Source organism: Papilio machaon, chromosome 23 (genome assembly GCF_912999745.1).
Source record: "Papilio machaon chromosome 23, ilPapMach1.1, whole genome shotgun sequence".
NCBI lineage: Eukaryota > Metazoa > Arthropoda > Insecta > Lepidoptera > Papilionidae > Papilio > Papilio machaon.
In genome coordinates, this window is record NC_060008.1 from 4,324,481 (window position 1) to 4,336,535 (window position 12,055).

At 33.0% G+C, this 12,055-nt stretch overlaps 1 protein-coding gene across 1 annotated transcript in view; it reads right to left on the minus strand.

Moving 5' to 3' along the window:
* The window catches only part of LOC106716930 (solute carrier family 41 member 1), a 51,081-nt gene that overhangs the window by 33,768 nt on the left and 5,258 nt on the right, over positions 1–12,055 (minus strand). Inside the window, exons 2-3 of the mRNA XM_014510612.2 lie at positions 3,186–3,370; positions 3,048–3,080 (exon numbers count right to left, since the gene is read on the minus strand). The gene's annotated coding sequence lies outside the window, so the exon portion shown is untranslated. The remainder of the gene's footprint in view (positions 1–3,047; positions 3,081–3,185; positions 3,371–12,055) is intronic.

Here is a 12,055-nt window from a genome sequence, read left to right on the forward strand (position 1 = left end):
AAACATTCGCATTTATAATATTAGTAAGATTAGTTCAAATGTAGTACTTGACAATACCTAAATGTGGTTAATTGACAAAATAAACGACTGCATGATGTTAGCTGCAGAAACATCACGTGCATTTCATGCGTAGTAAGCGAGACAAACGCATACTACAGCGAGAGGTACGTAAGAGACAAGACGAATTCCTAGCCTCCCTCGTTTGTTTTAAGCTGTGCTGTCACTTGTAGCTGACTTCAGAGAGGTAAAGATTTGTTACTATTAGTATACAAGTGAGTAAAAACAAGTGCCTATTGACACATTTGTTTCAATGACTTGAACATTTGTTATCGCAGTGTTTCTTACCAAGGTTTATTTCTAACACAATAGCCATTAAATACCTTAGAAACACGTTGTCATGGTTGTTAAGAAAGGCTTACGATTCTATACTTCCTCTTTCTTTAATGCGATTACACAATATTCAAGTTAATTTGACTAAGAAAGAATTCAAATTTCTGTAACGGATATGTAAGTGAATGTACAAACAGAATCTTTTTTTTATATATCTTTTTAATTGTTGATTTTTATCAATCGAGAAAGAACTAATTGTGATCAATACATGCCTTTAAACCAGACTTATTAGTTAATGTAGTAGAAATACTATTTTTTTTCTTTCATTCATTTATATAAAATATACTAGCTGTCACCCGTGACTTCATCCCCGTGGGACAAAAAACTTAGGACCCAGTGCGCTATACCAGATTGCAAAGTATCTCCGTTCCATATGTCATCCAAATCTGTTCAACCGTTTTGGAGTTAGGTAGGAATAAACATCCATAAGAGTTTAATCCAAATTTATAATGTTACATTATTATTTAAAACGTATACCTAAGCAGGCCTAAGCGATTACTCCGAGATAAGCTTGGCTTTGTGGCACTACGAATTATAGCTAAATTAGCAGACGTCAAAACCAGTGTTTGATTAGTAATCCGTTGATTAGATATAGACGGAATGGCATGCAGTGAATACAAGGCTACGTTTGATAAACAATGTTGAAGCTCACAATTAAAAAAAATTAAAAAGTAAACGAGTAAGTGGCCATCTGAATTCGCCGAAACAGCGAAGCGACCGATACCACTAGACAACGTTTGCAGATGCGTTGCCTACTTTTGTGGACGGAGGAGAGAAGGCACAGATTTTTTATTTTCTTATGCGTCAACTACTCCGTCATATTCACTTCCTTTTCTTATAAAGAAAAGATGGGAAGGGAAAAAGGACTAAAATTAGACCTACGGCATCAGACGAAACGCGGAATAGCTTCCACTTCACGCCTGTCTTCTGTGTGGTCGTGGTATTTCACCAGTCGAGTCAGTTCATTTATCCACAAAAGATGTTTTTCTTAGCATCTACCACTGTTACCAAAATTATATTTGCTTCAATGTTGTACCCTCTGTCAAAAGTAGTGAGTGCTGTCAGAATTGTATAGGGAGCCTAAAAACGTGTTTTTTCATGCACTCTTGGACCAGACTCTTTCTATCTACCTGTTGGACTAGCCGAGAATCAGTAACTTTAAGAGTAGTTCGTGGTTTAAAGCACCAAGGAAACAAAAACATAGGCTATGTTCTGCAAAGTAATAATAACCAATTCTTTCGCTGTCTTTCTCAACCTCATTTCTATCTTTCTTTTCCCTCGTGTAATGAAATGAGTCAAACCGTGAAGTTAACAATTTTACCTCTTGTATGTTATCAAGCCAAGCTTAATAGTTTGATTATAAAATTTGTTACGAGTCGCGAGTAAAAATTAGTAACATATAAAAAAGTACCAGAGCTATTTAAACTTAATAATATATGAAGTTATCATTAGATAGTCATATGTCGGGTAATCAGTTTTCCATCTTATAATATAAAAAAATAACAATAATAAACTCAGACAATAAATGTCAGTGTTATGAAAATGTTTGCAGATGCATTTCATTGTAAATATGTAATTAAACGGCATGAGTAAACACACGTGTTGGTACATCTGAACGCAATGTAGAATTGTGACATTGAAATCAAACCTATTTGACTCATAAACTAATAAATATATGAAGAAACTAGCTATCAGATGTGACTCCGTCCTCGCGGAAATAAAAAGAAACTTAATTAGTCTATGTATTCTTCCAGACTATGTTCTACATCTATGCCAAATTTCAGTGAGATCCATACAGCCTTTCTGGAGATGCCTTGCAACAAACATCCGTCCATCCATACATCAAAACATTCGCATTTATAATAAGGTATATTTTTTCGATGAATAAATAAACCAGCGCTTGACCACCTGATGTAATAAATAACTTTACACAATAAAATTATGTAAAAATGGATATTTTACGTATTTTTATTTTGTAATAATTTATTACACATGTTATTGAGTAAAAATTGTAAAAGTCCGATAGTAAGAATCATGTTTTTTATGTTGACATTTTTTAATTAAAAAATAAGTACATTTAATTAGACGATAATTTAAATATGCTCGTATTTTAATTCTTTTGTAATCTTTATAATCTACATAATGATTGATACGATTTTTTTAATATGTATAATGTAATATATAATCGTCAAGGTATAAGCACTTTTTTAATTTTTATCACGGAATTAATTTTTGACATATTTATTGCTGGCCAATTTTTTTATGAAATTGCCATTAATTGTATATAAAAAATAAATAGTTAAAAGTGAATTTAAAGTAGTATTGAATAAAAGATATTCTTGAATTGTTTACTATTGAATGCGGATTCTTTGAAATCTTATACATTGAATAAAAGAGATTTATTAAAGGTAAAGCACAACCATTGTACTCAAAGAATTTTACCTGCGTTCATCGCACACCTATGCTATTTACTGGCCAGTAAGAGACTCAACAAAATCCCCAGCCATAAATAATTAAAAGAATTTTTTTATTCGAAATTTTAAATGTTTTTTTTTTAATTCATAAGATTGAATTCTACAGTTAAGCAGCACTACACACAATCATTTAAAAGAAAGTAATGAATAAAAACATGCAAAATTTAAAAAAAAAACACTTACTTGCAATTGCTTCTTCCCTGGTTTCCTTAAATTCTAATATCACAGGATTTTAAAAATAAATTTAAAATTATTAATAAATTTACACACACTTAAAAACACTTTTTTAAGAAAACTTTATATATTAAAAAATATATTTACACGTTATATTTACACTGGCTAGTTTATTTTTTCTTTCTTCTTGCCATGCAGTTGAAGTTCTAATTTCAAAATGCAATTACATCGCGACGTCATGCGAGAACGAATTAATTTCGAAGTGAAAACGCTCAGGTGCGTTCTGTGCAGCGACTGCGTTCGGACTGTCTTCAAGGTGGGCCGGCCCTTGCCTTAATATCAGGTGTAGAACTCAAATGATAAGGCACACCTCACACAATCTATAGAATCGCAATTCCAATAAATAATTTTAAATCAATCATAAAGAACCTGAACCCACAAAAACCTACGTATTTTATGTAATCTGCAAGATTTTAATAACGGCTTTTTTCAATGATTAAAATTATCGAAAAAATAATCGTTTTTAATAGTGGATATATTTTTACGTTAATACCTTTATTATATTTTAATCATCATACTAAGTACGCAACTAAGGCAATCATTTGTACTTGAAACTTTTCCGCGAGTTTGAAAAATGTACATATTTTAACCTACATTGTGTAGATAGTAAGTAGTAAATGAATATTTTAAAAAACTAGTTAAATATGTTTTGCAAATTGCTCGTATGATGTCAGAATATTGCTATCTAAGAATATATATCAGGTCACCTCACATACGTTATTGCAGAAAGGCCCGACTTAGGGGTGACTTGGAATTAGTCAACCAGGCTGGTCCACTGCAAATTGGTTGACACCACGATTTTTTTTTCACCACGAGATGTAGATTACAATCCAATCTTGTCACGCTAATGAAGTTATTCCGAATTGAATTGTCATCACTATTGTTTTTATTTCAATTACTTCGTTCTTAGTTTTTTTTTTCTTTTGAATATTTGTAACATATCACGTAAAATGTGTCATAATTATGATTCAAAAACGTGTGAATTTTGTTTTCTTATTCTCATGAATTATTTAATTATATACCAATCTTGACTGCATCCGCGCGGAATTAAAAAAAAACTTTATTAGTAGCCTATGTGTTCTTCCAGACTATGACATATATCTATGCCAAATTTCATCAAGACCCGTTGAGCCGTTCTGGAGATACCTTCAAACAAACATCCAAACATTCGCATTTATAATATTAGTAAGATGTTACACATAGCAGAATTAAAGCCAGGTACCCAAAGTTTTAGTACGTTGAGAATTTTTAAAGTAACCGTGTATTTCCACGGCCGAATTTTTTTCAAGGAGCATGATAACGATGTCGATATCCTGCTTCACAAGTGCTTCTGCCGTGGATATCCACTGTAAGTATTCTATACTTTTATTAATAAACAATTTAATTTGGAACTGGTCTTGTAGGTTCGGGTGAATTGATAAGACACAATACAACGTCTGGATAGCTACAGGCGAGGGTATTCCAAAACCGGTTCATCCCCGGTCATTGATCGAGGTACAGTATGCGTTTTTTACCGTCTACAGACGAAATGCGTTAGGTATCGTACACACTATGTTGCTAACCGGAACAACCACATTTTAAAGAGCTAGGTCTGTGCGCATTCCCAAGAAGACAGCAACATGGCGTGGTCCCGTGTTACCAATTGTTTGAAGGCGCGAGGAAGTATATCCTGGGGTAGTGCAGAAGCTAAATGTAGAGGGTCCTGGTGCGTTCCATTGGAGATCCCTGGTCCCTCGCAGCACTTAAGGATGGCCACCGAGGGGGTTTTAGTGAGTAGAAATCTCACATAACCCTGTCTTTGCCCCGAAAAGGCAGGGTTAAGTAAAGAGTCATGGTAACAAATTTATAGATACTTACTTACTATGAAAAAACAGTTAACGTTCACCTAAGGATGAACTGCTAGGTGACCGCTACGGTTACTCAAGACGGTTACTAAAATAGTAATAACTAGCAGTTGCCCGCGACTATCACGCGGAAAATAAACAAAATCATATCAATAAATATAGCCAATGTCACCCGGAGATAATGTAGCTTCCCAACAGTGAATTAATTTTTCAAATCGGTTCAGTACTTTCGGAGCTTATCCAATACAAATAAACAGATAATAAAAATTTTCCTTTTTTTAATAATAGTATGGATAATATAGTAATTGTCTTAATTAATAAACACGCTATAAAGATTGTGTTAGCGATTGCTTGCCATTGACAAACTTCAGTCTGCTTCCGGTTGCATCTTCACAGTGTATAAGTAGCTTTATCCGATGCTCACAGACTATTACAGTTCTGAGAGCCAGGTTTATTAGAAAGACATAGGAATTTATAAACCCTTTTATTATTAAAACTTTTCAAACGACGTTTTAATAATTAAAAGGAGCACGATAGGGAAATTTCAATATAAAAATTAGAGACTAGAATTTATAACTTCGAATAACATGTACGGTTATAAAAAAATACAAAATGCCATTTTATTTAGTTAATAATTTTAATATTGAATGATATTAGAGTCTAATGAACTTCACCTCAAATGATAAATACAGTTTACATTAACCCAATTACATAGTATAATAATTAGATTTTCTTTGACCCAGTATGTGTTTATTTATTTGTTTTGTAATTATAATTAATTGTAATATAATTCAAGTAAAATTCTATAAAGTCATCAAAAAAAAAATTCGTCAAATCACCGATGTTTTATAATGGAAGTTACTAAAATGGAAAGACTGTGATAATAAGAAAAATTAACGACAAAAGCTAATTTATTATGTAAAAAATAACTAGTATTCTCCCAAGCGCCTAATTTATTTATGGAGCAGAGACTTAAAGAGTTTTGTAATTTGGTAGAAGTTCAATATTATTTTGGCACATACTTATGTTTGTATGTTGCTATAACATATTTTCGATCTAATTGCATTATAAGGCCCTTTGTAAATCTTTGAAACCCGGGGATTTAAGTCGCTAAACGCAATACAATTTCATAGAGCTTCGTACACAGACACACGTCGCTGATGTTCTTTCGTCGCTAAAGACAGTCAAGTTCAAGATAGCGGAGTAAAACTATACAATTGACATATACAATGCCTGTACTGATCGTATAGATGAATCGCGTCGATGATTCTACGTTGTGTCATTATTAGTTTCGAAGAATTACGTTTTTGTGTACGAAGGTCCTAATGCCTGGTTTACAATATGGCAGTACAGTAGGACAGTAGTGCTGGTTTAGCATGATCTGAATAGGCTCTTTGGCGCATGTTAGTGATAACATTATGGAGTATGCCAGCGGTAAATTTTATCGGCACTGTCTTACTGTACTGGTATAATGTAAACCAAGCATAAGAGTCAAATGACATAGCGCAGAAATGGACCATAAATTAAACTAACATTTACAGTGGTAGACGACAGCAACAACAACATCTGTTGCACGAATTGGTCGGCTCGCCCAGTGAAATACCATGACCACACAGAAGACAGGCGTGAAGTGGAAGTAATTCCACGTTTCGTCTGATGAGTGTGGTGCCGGAGGCCTAATTTTAGTCCTCTTTCCCTTCCCACCCTTTTTTATAAGGAAATGATGAGAAGGGGAGGTGGATTGATGGAGGAGAAGATGCGTAGGAAGGTTAAATATTGTCTTTTTGTGCGTTTCCTCCTTCGTCCTTTGAGGGTAGGCAACGCATCTGCAATTGCGAATGTCTATGAGCAGCGGTCGCTTCGCCATTTCGGCGAATTCATGTGGCCGCTTGCTCGTTTGTCACCTTGTAATATAAAAAAAATGAATTAACCGATATGATAGGTAACGATAAATAAGTCATTGTTACAAGTTGTCTGAAACTGTTTCACCAGATTATATAAAAATAGCCCGATTGCATGCCTTGAGTCTTAATGTCTCGATTAATTATTATAGATCGTTGTTATAATTGTTACTAATTGTTTGCCGGTTAGCATAAATATTTATTATGCTAAACAAAATGCAAACGGGGAAATGAAAAATATTTTGATCACTGAAAGATGGTTTGTTACAAACGTACTCGTCCTAAACGTATAGTAAATACGAGTGGTCGATTAAAGTTCGATATTTGAAGTTTGAATTTTATTAGATACTAGCTTTTACCCGCGACTCCGTCCGCGCGGAAAATACACACAAGATTAAAAAAGTTCCTAGGTATGTACGTCTCCTAGATCTAAGCTACCTCCCCATCAATTTTCAGCTAAATCAGTTCGACCGACGATGTTGAGTTATAAATAGTGTAACTAACACGACTTTCTTTTATATATATAGTTATTTTTTTACATAACGTTGCGATACATATTTTTTTATATTTGAATTGATAGATGTTTGTAATCACGTTACTTCAGAACGACTGAACGAATCTGGATGAAATTTGAAATAAAGGTAGATTACCTATACATCTTGGAATAGAACATAAACTAGTAATTCAGTTTTTTTTTTACTTCCGCGCGGACGAAATCTTGGGTATAAAACTGGAATGTGGAAGATTTAATGAAATAAATTTTTTACTGTCCTACAAAAAATCGACTTTAAGTGAAAAAATATTAGGTGTTTATCAAACAATGAAATATGTTCTGACTGTAATCTTGTTACAGATTCATTATTTATATAATAAGGTAGCAAAAGCGAGCGGCCACCTGAGTTCGCTAAAAGCAAAGGCAATAAAAATGGCGTCTATCACAGTAGACATACGAGTATAATCTTAATCAAAATTTTTTTATGTTATGAAAGGATTTCATTTCCTCTCCATCTTTAATTGGTTTAAGTTAGAGCTGTTGCCGTTACGTTTATGTCCATGGTAAGGTTCAAAATAGTGGTTAAAAAAAAAACAATCGGACTGGCTGGAATCCATTGACACTAATAATTATGAAGAATACGAATCTTATGGCACCTCAGTTGTTAAAATCCTTTCAGTCGTTTAACCTGCAGTAGATTATAATAGAATTAACATACATACAAACTCGCAGACATAAAAATACCACACTAATATTATAAGTGCGAAAGTTTGGATGGATGTTTGTTACTATTTATCTCTAAAATAGCTTAAAATAATGCTGAAATTTGGCATAGATTTATATCTATGCCAAATTTCAAAGTCTGGAAACTTTACTAAGTTTTTTTATTCCGCATTAACGAAGTCGCGGGCTAGTTAAAAGGTAATATGTACTTATATATGCGACAAAAACACTCTTTTCAGACGGATAAAACTAAAAAATGGCTTTAGGCTTATTTCGTATTAAATAATCAATAATACATCGTGTAAGGACACTGAAAGATGAGTAACCACTTTCAAAAATCTTTGTAGGTCAACGTTTGTCTTCATAAGGAAAATAAAAAAAACTTCACGGACATTTGAAAAGGTCCTCTAAAATGTCTTATGCGATGTCCACGGGGAAATACCTAGATTTGTTAGACCCTTTTTTCATTAAAGCTACTAGTCGCATGACTATTTATATCTATGAACAATGAGTAACATATGTACATATGTATTAGCAGTCGCACGCGCCTTTTCAATTTATAATGAGGGCTTTTAGTGGATCATTTTTCTATTGCCACTGGGGCAAACGCTACTCGTATACAAAATCAGTCGCTAGAATCGAACGGCAAATCTGTCAAACTGTACTTTTCCTGCTTACCTAATCTAAAAAATAAAATCAAGATTCTTAAGCCTCTTCACCATTACGATCTTTCTGCATTCTGGTTTTCCCTAATCGCAAACTTAAACGAAAAAACTTCACATCAAATAGTAATAAGATTTTGATTTATTGAACGATAAATTCAAATAACTTTGATAATTGTTCCGTTGAATCACTCATATAAGTTATTTGACAGATTACAAAGAAACTTTCGTAGGATTTTCTGAGTAGAGATTGTTTGAGGTTTGTGCCATTAAAATAAAAACCTTTTGCCTATAAATTATTCCTTTAATTATCACATCATTAAATAATGATTACAATTATTATATTTCCTATTTACGGATATAAAATTTGTTTTCCTTAATAATGTGATTTGCATAAAAACTGCCGATCTTGAAGTAGATAAAAGACCTCTCGGTTTTCCTTAATTTTAACAAAGCTCGTTGTTATTACAAGTACCTATATAATATATTAGTCTGTATACTTCAATTGTAAAATAAGAATACATTTTGTCTCTGTTTTTACAAAGAGAATGTTAAGGATAAGAATATATAGTGTGTCAAGTGTCAAGTAAGCGCCCCTATTAGGCGTAGAGTACTATTGACGTGACTCAATGACGTTACGAAGGCAACTGTCACAAATATTCGTTCTAAGTTTAACGTTACATTTAAGCAAGATTTGTTGTACACCTGGATCTGAATCTTCCTAGTAATATGAGCCCAATGACTCATAATATTTTACACAATTACAAAACAGTTAAGATGACCACCTTTTCCTTATCGGTGTAGGGACTTCACCCGACAGTATACGATATTAGAGCTAACTTAATGATCACATATTCGGTAATTTTAATATTAGATTTATAATTTTATATTAATAAACAGAAACTGTTATTCATTAAAAAATTATCGTATGAAGGATTAAAAAAAAAACAACAAGTTTAGTCACCTTAATTATTTTATTTGTATCTTACTGCCACACTCAAAGATGGTTAAAGATGGTTGCCCCCTCAGTGCCCATTAGTGCAGTTTTCTAATTTTAAATCTATGCTAAGAGTCTCCCTAAATGACGACTTAAGTAGCGTGAGAGTGATTGAAAATAGTGGCAATTTGTTCACCGATTTGAACGCATCTAACGTCTTATGAATATAAAGTACACTTCTTTAATAAAAATCTATTACTGAGGTTATAAATATACCGACCTAGGAAGTTCCAAGGGTATCACAGATCTTCAATACTTTAAGGAAAACGTTTAGATTGAAATATTATAGTATTAGCTTTTAAAAATAACTTTACAGTAAGATATTGCAACTAGTTGCACGCGTCATTTTTACCGTTAAAATATGATTTCAGTGCCTTCAAGAGTAAATTTAATAGACAATTACTATGGTAAGGCTTCGCAATTTTTCTAAAATTTCTTGTACCATTCCAAACTAAGCTCTAGGCTTGTACTAGGATATCTTTTACGACCATAGTCGAATGTCGAGATTCGAACCCTAGGCCACGTGATCGGAAATTCTTAATCATTAGGCTATCGCATTAAATCATCCAGTAACGTCCTTTAGTGTAGTGGTCAAGCGCAAGATTTTCAATAAAAAAATTATATAAAAAAACGATGGACTTTTAACTTAGGATTTTTAAATATTTACGACGCATACTTATGTATATTATATTGACATACATATATTTAATTGTATTAATATATCATCGTTGTATAAAACTCTCCGATCTAAAAAAACGAAGTAAGGAATAGTTTTTTGAACTTGTAAATTTTGCTAAATCGTGATCAAAGAAAGATACAAGTTTAAAAAACAAAAATTAAACCCAGCATTTTTATTCGTTGTAAGATCTTGTTTGCCTAGGTAAATTACCTATTAACAGGGAACATTATCGAATATATTCTAGATACTAAAGTTAGAAGTTTCCTTTACTTATTTATTCATGTCAGGTGTAAAACGTTAGAATAACTTAGATCACCACTCTATTTGACGATTAGGGATTTTCCCTGGCCAGTTTCACTACGATAAATCATTTTTTTATATCATAAGGCGGCAAACGAGCGAGCGGCCACCTTAATTCTCCGAAATAGCGAAGGAATCGTTGCGCATAGACAAATGCAATTTCAGATGCGTTAGCTACCTCTAATCGACGGAGAAGGGGACCCACACAAAGAGAATATTTCCCCTTCCTATGCATTCCCTCCTCCGTAAAATCCACTTTCCTTTCCCATCCTCTCCTTATAAGAACGAACAATAAGTACTAGATTTGCTTGTTTGTGTGCTCGTTTTATGTAAGTAGTGTTAGTCACAAAGATGTTTCATTTTACGTAGGTAAGTATAAGCATGATATTTCACAATTGTGATTGTCACCACAATTAAAAGTGGCAGAATTTATTTACTACTAGCTGTCGCCCGCGACTCCGTTAGCGCGGAATTAAAAATATATAATAAGTAGCCTATGTGTTCTTCTAGACTTTGATCTACATCTATGGTAAATTACATCGAGATCTGTTGAACCGTTCTGAAGATGCCTTCAAACAAACAAACATCATCCATCCATACATCGATACAAACATTCGCATTTATAATATTAGTAAGACTACGTTTCTCTACCTCGAGCGTTTCTCTGTCGTCGCTATCTTGTCATACCTTGAAAAAAAGAATAATATTTTCCAAGAAAATCTATGTCAAAGTCCACTAGTCTTAAAATAAACGGTGAAAACATTAAGGAAAACTCCACGCATTGAAGTTTCATACACAATCCACTTTATGCGATACCACGAGCAAAGTTCCGCATTTTCCTCTTTACCTATTTATACGGACCTAAAAAGTAATTACCTTAATGGCAGGCAGCAATGCCATGTAAACCAATGCCTTTAAGTTAAAAGAAAAATATATAAGTAGAAGTATGAAGTACTTAGCATGTCTTAGGAAGTTATTTTTGGTATGAAAAAGATACAGCTATTGTTTAATAAAAAAAATTATCAGAAAAGAATTATCGAAATACAAAAATTGGGATTAACTTCAATCTCAATCCTCTCTCAACCCTATCTTTTGTCTTTCCTACAGAAAGGCAACTAATTGTAATCCATTTCTCTAGTGTTTAAACCAAACCAACCAATAAACAGACTGAGAGTGAATGTTTTACAAAAGTTCAAAGCAGCAAACATAGATGCTATATTATAGATCTTATGGTGCCAGTTTCCTCCAAGATATTAGAACAAAACTGGGAATTACATTTAAGTCTTTATCTGTAACATTGCTGATTGTAAGATAGTCAATTGTTTGCCATTTCAAAAATGTAGATATATAAATAATCT